Below are 10,548 nucleotides of genomic sequence, written 5' to 3' on the forward strand. Positions count from 1 at the left end.
TTTAATTAAGCATGTTTGTAATTATTTAACAAATGGATCCACTCCTCTGGATCACTTGCACTGCTTCAAGACAAATGACGTCATACAAGACACAATATTTGTTTCTAAATACTCGACAGTATTGTTATTATATGTTGAGATTTTGCATTCCCTAATAAATAATAGATAAAACAAACACATGCAACCTTTTATTTATGTATTTTATCATCATGCGGTATAATTCATTTTTGTTACTTGTTAAAATTTTAATGACGTCACAATGATACTTGCTACACGGTGCCCCACAAATGTGAACTCAGACATTTCTTAACGTAGCTGAGTAGTGTAAATTCAACTGTGTTCAAATCTAGGGTACAAATGGTGATGTCACAATAAGCGATCAGAGTTTAACATAGGAATACAGAGGGAGAAAAATCTTTAATTTTTTTTTTCTGCTCAAGTACAGCAAAGTCTATGATAGTACTTTTGATATGGAAGCATCCTGAGGTAGTGTAAATTTACCTTTGCTCCCCTGGCAACTTTTCAATATTCAACTGATTTCTGCTTCTTCCTAGCCAATGTGCTCAGGTGACCGATGTGGCCCATGGGCCTCTTGTTATAATTATATGCAGCATATGCTTCCATATATAAAGTTTGTTAACTAATAGTGATTAACACATTCTCTGCCCGTTTTTATAATTCACTGCCAGCTGGCTTTGAATTTCAATATAATTGTCACTCATTTTTTTTTTTTTCAGATTCAGATTCAGATTTAGTCGGGCTAATCTGCATACCTTGATTAGCATTCGCATCTCTCTTACTTTATAGTATCATTTTGGAAAACAACTCAGAGGGTTAAGATTAATGTCTTAACGTTCCAAAATGCATTTGTACGAGAAATGTGATGAAAATTTCACGGATAAATTCTACTGTGAGCGCACTATTCGTATGAAACCAATATAACTATGCAGATAAAAAAATGTATTTTTCAATAAATGAACAAAGAATTGATGTTTTTCCATGACATATAAAAATGTGTAGCTAGATCATTGAGATGACATATGCCTCAAGAGCATGTTACTTTTTTCGTCTTTTTCTCATTGCGTAAACATTTTTGTTAAAATTACAAGTTGCATTGTTGCAGCGCATGAAGATAAGCGATATTTTGTTTCGCTACATTACTTATCAAACGTCATATGGCGGAATTTTGGAATTATATTGCAGAAATTCTTGCTGTATAATTCTTAACCATAGATGATCAGTGCATGTAAAGGAAGTCGAGAAGGCAATCTTAAAGCTTGGAGCACCGAAATCTTAGTCACTATGTATGCAGACAGCAAATGCAGGAAAGACAAGGTTATTTTAGTGGCTTTTATGGATTGCTTGAATATATCTTGGATGGAAAGATTGACAGTTTGACGATCAATCTTGCGATTCCAGACTTACATGTATCACATGGATATTTCTCCTATGTATTCTTATATGAACACTTAACTGGACATTGATATTATTGATTTCCGATATATCACAAAAGATATTTTAGAACAAAGGTAACAGTCTTGTTATCGTAATATATTTTAAAGAAGGAAATAGACAGGAAACGTTGAACTGTTGAACTGAAAGATATTTCAAAATATATAATTATATATATAAAATAAAAGATTGCCAGATTTTTCAAGATCCTCAAGTAGTTACATGAATCCTATGACCTCAAATAATTTTTTTCAATATTTTGAAAATTAACTGAATGTTGGTAAACTTTTCAATAGAACTTTTTAATTAATATACCAAAATTTGATAAAAGTGACCTCTTTTAAACTGATTGTTTATATATATTTATAATGTTCCATACCTAGAGCTTGATTTCTTAAAAATCAAAAAAAAATCCTGAGAACGAAAATTTCTGAGTTAGAATTATTGATCAAGTATCTAAGGTACCTGGAGTTTGAACTGAACAGCTGTTAGTATATGGCTTCAACAGGGCATCTAAATAAGTAAACAATTATAAACCATAACATTCATGATAACGCTAATCTAAAAAGTAATGTTATTTAAAAAAAATATGTAAGAGCGACTCCAGACTATTCGAATAGAATGTTTTTGTTTTTGTTTTTGTTTTTTTTCAAAAAGAGGAAAAGGATATAAATGAAATAGGAATTCGTCTTTCTTTTCTTCTTTTTTCAATGAGCAAATCAAACTATTAAATTAATTGTAAATATGAGCATTTTTCATTCTTTTAAATAAATTACTCAATTAATAACAGGAGTGTTGCGGAATGAAGTGCAATGACCTTTGATGAAGACGCATAATAAAGTAAAATTCTTTCTCAGGATTGTGTTTTCCCAAACTGTCAAGGTTGTTCTTTTTTTGTTCTTTTTTCCACTTTTACTTAATGAGGTACGTTCTGTTTTGTTTAAATGTATTTCATATAATACGTGTAATTTCTCGACAATTGGTGATCTGTTTAAACTTTTACACACACACACACACAGAGAGAGAGAGAGAGAGAGAGAGAGAGAGAGAGAGAGAGAGAGAGATTAATCGCCATATGCTTGACCTCCCGCAATGAATATATGTTTTTAAGATTTGTTCAATTTGTATCAGTGTCCGGTGTATATGTGCCAGAGAGTATTCATAAAAAAGTTAATATTCTCACATTCATAATGTACATTTATATATATGGTTTATACTAAAAAATCTTATTGAAGTCAAACTTGATAGTTTTCCATTTCCCTGAACTTTTACTCTTTAGTATTTATATAGAATCTACAAGTTTCTTCATTTGTCCTCTGTAACTTATATTATTTGATGTATATCCATTTAAAGGTGCTTAGACACAGATTTGACCTTGATATTTTCTCAAATTTTCTGTATAGTATCACGACTTATATATTGCAATAGCTTTTCACACGAAAATATAATTTAAAACTTATTTTATCTGGAAATTATTGGAACTACGAATTCCTGGACGCGTTTGATTAACACATCTTTGCACTTGCAAAAATTTTTACTTTATCCTTAATATTTAAGAAAAGAAGCAATTTTGTTATGTATTAATGAAAAATATTATATCTATAATCCAGAAAATTCAGAGTAGAAATGTTCGAAAGCAAAATCAACTCAACAGTATTGTCAGTCCGTGTACAGAGTTTAACAAATTGAACACACCCGTAAAACGTAAACTGTTTTTGTAAACAGGACACGAGCTCTGTTATTGTTAATGTTTACAATTCACCGGGTGTGTTCAATTGTTAAACTCTGCACACACCACTGAACACGGACTTACAATACTGTGAGTGGGTTTTGCTTTCGAACATTTCTACTCTGAACTTTCTGGGTTATAGTTTTAATATTTTTACACTAATACACAACGAAATTACCACTTTTCTTAAGTATTAAGAATAAAATCAAAATATGTTGAAGCGCAAGGATGTGTCAATCCAACGCGTCCAGAAATTCGACGTTTTACTTCGAGTTGAAATAAGACTTTTATTATAGCATGTATAGTTTAGTATGAAATGCTATAGCAACATATAAGTCATTAAATTATACAAAAAAATTGAGAAAATATTAACTCCAAACCTGTGTCCAAGCACCTTTAAGTGCTGTGATCCAAGTATTAGGACAGGTGTGTGCTGAACTTTAGTTTTTAAAGTCAAAGGGGAGACAAATTGTTTTTCTTGAACTTAGTACATATAAGAAATTATTCTTATAATTTAACGGTTTTTATTGTTATAAAAGTGGTGATTTCTTTTTTTGTTTAATGATGTTGTTAAATTTTACACATTCCTTCCAAAATCATACACGAAGCTATGTTAACACTGTCCGAAGGCTTGATATGCATTAAAATATATACATTTTATTTTGAGCTTGATTTTAATTCCAATGTAATCTATGTATGAATTTGCCGTCAACTTGTGACGAAAATGTAATCAAATATTATAATAATGCGTTATTGTGATGTCACATAACTTTGTTGATCACGTGACGGACACTTATAAATTCCTAAATGTTGCACAAAAATCGCATCGGCACAACGCAAAACAACATTATTGAGAAAAATTTGTCATATAAGTAAATTCATCGTCATCTTTGGTACATATAAAGTACTGGGGGCAGGTCTGAATTTTACTTCCTGAGAAAATATTCCCCAAGAAATTCAATTTACCGACATACAAGGGGGTATCTTCCACTCCTTATCGTAATTTCTACAAAAAGGATAAATTACATACAACTCCAAGCACAATTCAGTTAGAGGACATACTTCACTAGAAGATTCACACAGAATATATTCAATCTATCCTTATTAATCACTTGTGCCAGTCAAATATATACACGATTTATAAATTTATTTCAAAATTAAGGATTACCTCCATCATGCATAGCTCTTTCCACGGAAGTGTGAGGGGGAGCTTTTCACAGTAATTTTTTGTTATTGTTTGAATATAAGCATATTTGACAAATTTAAGGAATAACAATATTAAATTGCAAATGTTCAACATCATAACAGCACACTTAAACTTGAAGAACAATCCAGACACTTGAATCAAACAAAAACGCTACAAAAAATATTTACATGTCATGTGAAAGGAATGTAAAAGTAATGACACTTTCCACGTCATGACTTGACGTCATATGATATTATGACGTCATATCTAGGTAGTTCAGAGAAGTTACTACAGTTGGAACAGTTTGATATTTTACGGACTGCCTTATCCTAGCCGCGTAGTAAAGTAAGCTTTCTTTTTATAAGAAGATGGAGGCTGGGATTATTCTGAACATGTACAAATAAAAGTTATTTTTCATGTTTGGTTTGTATACCGCCACTACATATTTTACATTAATCGTTAAGCAATATTGCTGTCTTCTTCCCAAACACATGAACACAGTTTAATGCATACAATACCAAGGACTCACTTAAATGAAAGAACAAAAGCAAGCGTTATAGAGAGAAAGTATTGCTAAAAAGATTTTGATGTTCCCCGATCTTTCTCATAAACACGAAGAAAGACAACTCTGTGCACCTTGCCAACCTTGAATGAAGAAAACAGTTATCCCACAAACTCTGGCACAGGGGAAAATGTCAAAATCAATAACCACCTGTCTATGTACTTTTTTTTTCTTCTCTGCCCCCATGGATAAGTAATGGTTTAGTTTGTTTGTTTGTTTGTTTGTAGTTTAACGTCCCTCTCGAGAATTTTTCACTCATATGGAGACGCCACCACTTGCCGGTGGAGGGCTACAAATTTTAACCTATGCTTGGCACTTAGGGCCATTGAGCAGTGAGGGATCTTTATCGTGCCAGCACCTACTGCGACACGGGACCTCGGATTATACAGTCTCATCCGAAGGACCGGTCCCCACGTCCCGCAGTGGGATTCGAACCCGCGACGTAAGGATCAACTCCTTACTCCGCGACTCTAGAGCAGGTGCTCTAACCACTACGCCACACGGGCGACAGTAATGGTTTAGAAGAAAGCAACAAAACGGACACTTTTGAATTGAGCATATTTTGAAGACTCTCGCATATCCAAGAAGAAAATGAAATTTAGATATTAATACCAGTAAACTTTTAAATATTTCAGTATCTTTATATTAATTCATAGATAACTGGAAACATAACATTTAACAATTTTTTTCCCCAGTTAAATAGAAAATATACCCCTTCTAATTTTAGAATGCGTTTTGTGGAAATCACGTTCAAATATTAACAACAAGGTTAATATGAAGCTTTAATAAGTTTGTTATATTAGATCAACAAGGTTCTTTAATTGTCTTTTTTTTTTATTTCCCCTGCACTTATTAGCATTTTAAAACTCTATAACCGGTGCGTACGGTATCTAATTGTTTTAATGACCTATTTACTTTTAAACATCGCTTATATCCCAAGTGTTGTCGAGATAACCTACTCTCTCATGGAAAACACAACATACCGCCCACATTTAAAGGGCAAACATGTTTTAAAAGTGCTCAATAAATCATGCACTCTGAGGTTTTCTTTCAGTAACAAAGAAAGTGCAATTGAGATGCGTCGACCTAATTTGTTTATATATCAGTTTGGTTGATAAATACTACGTGTTTTTTTTTTCTCTAGTTAAATCTTTAACCTTAAATGTTGAGAGTTTGAATTAATTTAAGTGTCTTTATTTTTAGTGTTGCAAGTTCTCTAAAGGCTTTCTAACTTTCTTAAATTCAATGTAAGACATTTTGGAGGTTTTTTTAATATCAAAATACTACATAGGTTGTTATTTATATTGATGAGCACATGCAAATTAAATCACATTTAAAACAACAACATCAGAACATTTATATTACATTTATTGCAGATTTGCAGAGCTTTATTTACACACGGATTTTTTTTTCTTGTCGGGCTTTGACAAGTTTTCGGGCTTTTGTTCTCTTTTCTCTCTAATATTCCTTGAAAATGTCTTATCTATTCGTACCATCTTTGAGATTTTATAAGACGTCGACTAATAATGTCTTCTTAATTCCCATTATCAAGAGTGGTCATGTGAGTATAATCCCAAAGAATAATCCAAAAAGACAGTCATCTGTACATTCTATGATTCGAACCTGGTAAAACTACCAGCTAAAGAAACGCACAGTGTCAAGTATCTCTCCCTTGATTTTTCAATCTGTCGCCTTTGTTAAAGGGAAAGCCATGATGAGGATCTAGCAGGCACGTTGATCCAACGTGGAAAGATAAGCTCTTGTCCTTTTCATTTTTTCCGCCATTAGAATTCTTCACGTTACGATGACTTGGACATGGTAAATCCTTAATGCAACAGTCAACAACAATATTGTTCTCATACAGAGAGGTTGTAAATTATCTCCAGATGAACAACAGCTGAAAAGACATTAAAATTGAATTTTATGGCAATTTTAATTTTTGGACAAGCATGGCATATACAAGTTAGAACAAGTATGATATATTAATAATTTTAATATGCATGGTATATAAATACTTTTAATATTCACTCTTCCATGATGTAACAATCTATTTCCATTTGATCACATTTGGCATATCCTGAACATACCCAAAATTACTTAAGGGTAACAATCCCTTTGTTAGCATGAAAGAAGAAAGACAGATAAAAACAATGTTCTCAGTATACTCTTTTAATACATGTATGTGTCACTCACCTGGTCTCCACAGTGGGTTTTAACTTTATTTCTTTAGGTTGTGGTTTGCCCATGAAAACTTTACTTGTTGTGTTCTTGTAACACTGTTGATCTACAAAAGATGCAAATAAATATAAGCCTACGCGGCAACATACATGTATTTCTTTGCTCATTGTTCAAGGAGAAGTTAGCGCTCTAGGAAGATTTCTTACATTTATAAGCGTTCTCCGACGAATAATGAACTGGACAAGGGTTTTCTGTGTCTGAACATGAATGTTCGAAATTAGGTTGAATCCTCATCCCTTCTTCATTGTATTCTGCACATTTTTCTATAGGGAAAAAAATAATTTGATATGTTTAAAAGAAAATGTGATGCTATAATCATCTCTAAATATAATATAATACAGCTGTTAACTAGAAAAATAACAAGATAAAGTTGAAGGCATGTGCTTATCGAGTTTAAAGAGAATATTAATAATTTAACAGAATGTTGGAACATTTTCTTTTCTTGCTGAAATGATTTGAATTAATAACATGAGCAGAACCATATACAATGTAATTGATCTTACATATGACATTGAATGAATATTATATGTATGACACAATGTTACAAGTTATTTACATTCAATCAAAATGCTGAATTCCAATTTATACAGTGCCATATAAAATCTAAAATGTACTGGACATTCTTGATACATGTACAACGCTTATTTAAATAAAAAACTTTTTAACTAATAATGGGCTACTGTAATGGGAAGTGTGAAGAAGATATATACATGTACATAAAATAATTAAATTAACTTTAAAAAAAAACATCTGTTATTGCATCATTACCTCATGAAACAGTCTACGCCGGAATAAATATCAATTGCAAGACGTAATTATTATGCAATCGAACTTCAGAATTCAGGATTGACACAGACTACAGTTCAAAGACCATTAGAAGGACTTTTGATTAACATTATTTTGGAATATTTGATTTCCAATTTTGATTGCCTTAACAGAATTGCATCATGTATCCCCCCAACACCTTATTATCAAATAAAGTAGCTATTCTACAGCTAACTTTACCATGATCTCCGAAATATGCATAGTGAAAAAATGACATAAGATCAAATGCTACCTAGTATTAATTTGAGACTCACTTACGAAATTGATTGATTCGTCCGCGTGGCGCAGTGGTTAGAGCGTTTACTTTAGAGTCGCGGAGTAAGGAGTTGATCCTTATGTCGCAGGTTCGAATCCACTGCGGGACGTGGAGACCGGTCCTTCGGATGAAACAGTATAAACCGAGCTCCCGTGTTGCAGTATGTGTTAGCATAAAAAAAATCCCTCACTGCTCAATAGCCCTGAGTACCGAGTATAGGTATAAATTTGCAGCACTGCACTGACAATAGGTGGCGTCTCCATCCACCGGCAATAGGTAGTGTCTCCGTATGAGTGAAAAATTCTTGAGAAGGACGTTAAACAACAAACAAACAACATTGATTGTACCCTTATAGTAAGGAAAATTACTTGATCCGGAGAAGGGATCATGTGTATAGAACTTCTTAATCTTGATAAGGAACATATCAAGAAAATGAATTTCTTGATATGGATTCTTAATGAGGGATTATGTACAAAGAACGTCTCACTCTGGATAAGGGATTTATAAGACCATTTTGAGGGGATTGAATTTTACAAAATGTTGTCTAGCATGTATTTATACATGTAATACCCAAGGACTTTTAAATGAATTCGTCACATTTTATTTTACTTACGCAGAACAATTCGTATTCTGGGGGAACAGACTTCGATCGTTTTATCCCAGTTGGAATCAGGAAGGCAATGATAAACGAATTTTTCTGCTGTTGTACAAGATTGCTGAAATGATTCACAATTCATCTCGTCTTTTCTTCTATTCCATTCCTCTTGATTTTTTGGACATTGTGTCACTTCCTTCACTGTACGCTTAGATTCTGGGCAGATTCCATAGATATTCTAAAATTGAATTAAGAATCTACTTTCAAAGTTGTTCTTAATGATCCTAGTCATGAATTTCATTTATGATGCATTTATTTCTGACCATAAATTAAAGTGTTTACTGATCCTTCTTGACGTTAATTTAAAAAAAAGTAAATAAGTGTATGATGATTTATGTCATATTTATTTCTTAAAGTTTTGAAATATATGTAGAACATGTCGTCCAAATACTCTTTAAAAATATTTCAACAAAAGAAACATATGCATTTTACATACTTTCCCATGTCTTGTTCCTACAGCAATATCAATCATTAAACCCACTATTAAAACGCCGAACATAACTTCTGCTGAAAGGTACGGTGTACCATACATGATCCCGGTCAATAATCTACAATGCAATCACATATTTAACTAAAATTTAAAGTGAGCAGGTACAGAAGAACGTCATTTCTTAGGTATGTCAAATGCATTGTGATGTTTTCAGATGTAATTATGTAGGACACGTGTCTTGTATATTGTCGATGCGTTTCCATCCCATTAAGCTTTCTTTACCCTGTCAACAAAATTAAAAAGTGGAATGCTGTTAAGACTTGGCCTTTAGGATTAAGAGGAGTCAATACCTACCTTACAGTACTGTTCGTTATCACTTCTTAGATGATTGAACGACATTAGACGATTAGGGAACCTAAGTTTCAATTTATATCCTCATTAAATAGAAAGTAGACATTGGGAATTTCTGTGTTTTTAATCTACACCCATGCAGACATAAATGTATAGATACATAATGCAATGGTAATTTTCAATTACATCCTTATTATTATTTAAGCTGTGTTCTAAAATTATTAATCACATTTGCAAACGATGTAAAATGTCTTTGGACCATAAGTCACATATTTCAAATGTATATAGATGCATAAAATTGTTACATTATGTAAAGTTCTGTAAAAGTTCTAAAGTTGAAGAAAATTTCTAAAATTAGGATTTTGTTTGTAACTATATGCGCATTTAATTTGAAATATGTGCGCATGGTTTGAAAACTTTCCTTGTAAAATAAAAAATTTGAAATCTATTTCGAAGATAAGGTTTCTGTCACCAAAATTCACAATATATCACAGATGTTTTAAAAAAGCAGTGCATGCTTATGTACAATTCAATACAGTCATTCTAGGTCTTGGAAAATTGGCAGTTCTATTTATTGTTTCTCAAATTTCCATATTGGGAAAACGAGTTATTTCGTTTAAAAAATAATTATCCGGTAAGGCTAATATGTGATCAACTTTTTAACAGACACGTGATAAATAAATAACAAGTACACAATCGAAAGATGAACATGTATAAGCTTAAAAAAGTATCATAATGTCAAATCCTACGGTAGCATGCATATGAGAACTGTTTTGATTTGTTCTTTGTTTGTAAACATATGTTTTTTTTTTTTTTTTTTTTTTTTTTTTTTTTTTTTTTTTGAATGAACTTACCTTAAAAAAA

Source organism: Saccostrea echinata, unplaced genomic scaffold (assembly GCF_033153115.1).
Source record: "Saccostrea echinata isolate AGI-Se365-2 ecotype Australia unplaced genomic scaffold, CSIRO_AGI_Sech_v1 ptg000117l, whole genome shotgun sequence".
NCBI classification, from domain to species: Eukaryota; Metazoa; Mollusca; class Bivalvia; order Ostreida; family Ostreidae; genus Saccostrea; species Saccostrea echinata.